General features: G+C 42.3%; 1 non-coding gene across 1 annotated transcript; it reads left to right on the forward strand.

Moving 5' to 3' along the window:
* The first annotated feature begins 1,570 nt into the window (after positions 1 to 1,570).
* On the forward strand, positions 1,571 to 1,641 carry Trnag-gcc (transfer RNA glycine (anticodon GCC)). Its single transcript has one exon. It is a non-coding gene; the product is annotated as a tRNA-Gly (tRNA).
* Positions 1,642 to 4,110: the final 2,469 nt, after the last annotated feature.

Below are 4,110 nucleotides of genomic sequence, written 5' to 3' on the forward strand. Positions count from 1 at the left end.
AATTTCCGATTCGCTCCTCTGTCCGACAAGGGTGCCCGCTCTCGATGGTACTTTTCGTCCTTTATATTGAGCCCCTTATAAGGAAATTTAACTCTACTCTCTCAGGACTGAGTATTCAAGGGAATCCTTTAACGTGCATTGGGTATGCAGATGATGTTACGGTCATTGTGCGTAGTGACCATGAACTCACGGCCGCTCATGCTATTCTTGAGGCCTTCCACAAAGCAACGCATGCAAAATGCAACTTCGCGAAAACCAAAGTGTTGAATCTGAAAGCAGCGCCAGATGTGATTGTGCCACAGCATTCATTCGTGTCTACGGATGCGATCAGGACACTTGGAATACTTTTCACGGGTGACGTCGGTCATACCATTCAAGAGAACTGGGACGGAGTGGTGCGGAAAGTTCGTGGTAGCCTGCTTGAGTCACACCTTAGAAACCTCAACATCATCCAACGTGTATATATCGTTAACATGTACTCCCTTTCACAACTCTGGTACATGGCACAGGTGTTCCCCATGCCAGCTGCGATTGCAGCTCAAATCAGGCAATACATTGGATGGTTTATCTGGAAAGGATTCCTCTTCAAGGTCAGCCGCGATCAGCTGACGATGCCTGTCAGTAAAGGTGGTCTCGGACTCATTGAGCATGAGCAAAAAGCACGAGCCTTGTTCCAGAAATGCGTCATACAACGTGTCTTACAGGGTGGTCGCTCCTCGGCTTTGTACACAGCCGCATGGGGCGCCAGGGAGCGCCTACCCCGACACTACAAGTCCGCCGCCGATCACCTTCGCACGACGATTTCCGAACTTCCCGAAGGTACGCATGTCTCCACACGACAACTGTATGGTTTCCAGCGACGAGCAACACCCGCTGTGCCGAATATTCAGAATAAGATCCTTTCTTTGCGTTGGCTGAACATATGGAAAAACGTTTCTGATCCTGAATTACCTACTCATCTCCGTGCCGAAGCTTTCACATTTGTCAACGACCTGACACCCACCCTTTATCGCAAGAAACGCATTGCGTTATCCCAGGATGACCACTGCGAACTCTGTGGCTACCGTGACACCGCCCTCCATCGCATATGTGCTTGCTCATTCTCGCGCCCCTTGTGGGAGTGGTGTAAAACCAAACTTTCCAGACTGCTCTGCCTACCTCCACGAGACGTGTGCGCGGATCGCATGTGCTACCTCGACATCACGGCCTTCCCTACCGTGAAGAGGCGGGCGGCTGTGTGGCTGATGGCGAATTTGATAGCTTTTGTGCTCAAAACTCGAGTGCCATACTTCATGCGGGACTTCATATCCCAGCTACGACGTGACAGATGGTCTATGGTAAAAAACAATACGTTAAGAAGGAGGTTTGGACATTACCTTTTCATGTTTTGAAATTTGTACAGATGGTGTGGGACTGTGTTAATCCGCAGGGGCGAGGTATCAGTATCGTGTAACCCATTTGTGCTGACTGTAATCTGATGTGAGCTGTAATGTTATGTACATGCACATGATATCACAATAAACTAATAAACTGAAAAAAAAAAAAAAAAAAAAAAAAAAAAAAAAAAAAAAAATCGGTGGTTCAGTGGTAGAATGCTCGCCTGCCACGCGGGCGGCCCGGGTTCGATTCCCGGCCGATGCAATTATTCTTTTTATTTTTAATGAAATTTATATTATAAAGTGGTGTTTGTGTGAATTCTCAGTTTTCTGTAAAACCACTCAAGGCCTTCCACTCACCGATGTTGTACCAGATAGCCGATAGTCTACCAACGATTCTAAGATGGTTTGGTGGAAGTAGCTTTACGTCCTTCGCTTGAAATTTGTTTTCAGTTATTATTCGATCAGGTTTTCCCGGTAATCTCCGTGGCAACGACTGTTGCATTGTTGATATTTCCATCATCTGCATGTGAAAAAAAAATAAAGGATTGAATTATTGATGCGTTCTTCGTATCCTAGCAACGGCTATTGCTTGTTGATGCCTCCTAGTGAAATTTTGAATTCATAAAATGTGCCATTATTGCTGCTGTACTACCTCGAACTGAAGGTTAACTTGCCAATCATTATCCTTTGGAATCTAAATGCGCCGTAATAATTTAATACCATAAGACTATATTAAACGCCTACAGAGTTACGTCATAGAAACGAGCATAATAATCATTAAAGAAAAAAAGGAAAACGATATTTACATCTTATATTATATATTAAATTTCTTCAGGAATGCCCATATATTCAAACGATTGCAATTTATATTAAAGTTAGCTAACAGTTTGAATATCAAAAATCCAGCAGCCATCCACTATAAATATAATCTATACTAATAGTAAAACATTTCGGGTAAAAATTGTACATTGGATGAGATGATAAAAAGCTATTGTAAATGGTTATTAGGATTATTGGAAACACAAAAATATATTTTGTAACATTTTTGTTGAAAACTTACTGATATATTTTCATGAATTAATGTCATTAATAAGGTCTCTGACTAACTTGAATCCAAACTTGATTTAATTTCGTAATTCAACCCCTAAGAGGGTAAAAAAGGGTAACAATTATTTTTTTTATTTTAAAAATAAATAATTATATCTTCGAATCTAATCGAGCATAAGAAAAAAATATTAGACCAATAATAAACATACCAAAACAAACAAAAAAATTGCGTTTTTTAATTCAACCCCTAAGGGGATAAAAAAATGCGTATAATCATGGTTTAAAATGACTATTGCTCCTAAGCTAAACAAACAAGAGAATATATATTGAGTACAAATAATAAACACGACAAAAATAAAACAACTACAATTTTATCATTTAAGAAATTACCTAAACCCTTAAGGGACCAAAAGGATAACGAGTGGGTTTTAGATAAATAAGTATAAATACAAATCTAATCAATAATAAGGAAATATACTGGATACCAATAATAAACATACAAATACTACCATACACAATAATTGTGACATTTTGCGAAATTTAAAAACTAAGGGGTGAAATAGGTGTGAAATGGTATCAAGATAAATATTTATAGCTCCGAATCTAATTAAGCATTGTGCCGCCAAAAGTTATATTCTGCACAAATTTGAATTTTAAATTATCATCTTAACATTTATTTGAGAGCTTGATTTTAAACTTCTTCAGCTCACTCTTACCTCCCACATAATTTTTGTTCAGATAGTTCCTCGAGTCGTTCCCAGTATTTGAGACTTTGCCGATCCTTTGCGAGGCTAGCATCTTACTTCGTATTCTCCCCACCACAGTGCACGATCGGCGATTGAAATTCACCCCAAATTTCATGACCAGGACTGCCAGTGTCCGCAGCTTCACAGGACAGCCCATTTCTCAGAGCTCACTAGAGGTAAGCACTTACAATCATGCCCCATTCTAATTTTCCGGGGCTGTCGAGCATGTATAGACACTCCGGGTACGACAATTCTCACGAGACAGTACCCCGCCCCTCCCCACTATTCCACGAATCACCACTCAGAGCATTGACTGGTGCTTAACCCCGGCTAGCGATGGCCTGTCTCAAGGACTGGACACTGGTGTTCAAACATACCGCCTCTGACCTCTAGTGGCAGAATTGTCTATTAATTCCCTGGGTGTTCGAGTTTTTGCTCAACACACCTGCCCTCTAGCAAGCCACGCAATAAAAGTTCGTTTGTCATTCTCTTCCGAGCCACCAGAGCGCTCCACCAGTCTCCTCCATAAACCCCATGCCTTTGAAGTAGTCTCGTTCGAGATGTGCGAGTCGACTAGATCTCTATTTCGGCCACTCTCCAGTAGAAAGCGCTGCAATCAGGCGCCAACAGCAACGCCGAGTTCTCGAAATCTGTATTTTTGACCCCACTTTCGGACATCTTCGGAACCTTTCGGCCCTGAAGCAGAAGTATCCCCACTTTCTTGCAAAGTGAAGCGCAGACTTTAATTAAGCGACACAGGTGCAATACCAGGGAATTCTTGGCGTGACTTCCGACAGACTGCATCGACCTCGGCCAAACATGCGTGGTGGGGCGGCAACACCTGGACAAGGGAGATATACGAGTGTGCTGTGTTGTTGTGTACAGCTACGGCCTGCTGGGAGCGAGCGGCTGTGTCAAGACGACCCTCCTGAGCTGCG

This window comes from Bacillus rossius, chromosome 1 (assembly GCF_032445375.1).
Source record: "Bacillus rossius redtenbacheri isolate Brsri chromosome 1, Brsri_v3, whole genome shotgun sequence".
NCBI lineage: Eukaryota > Metazoa > Arthropoda > Insecta > Phasmatodea > Bacillidae > Bacillus > Bacillus rossius.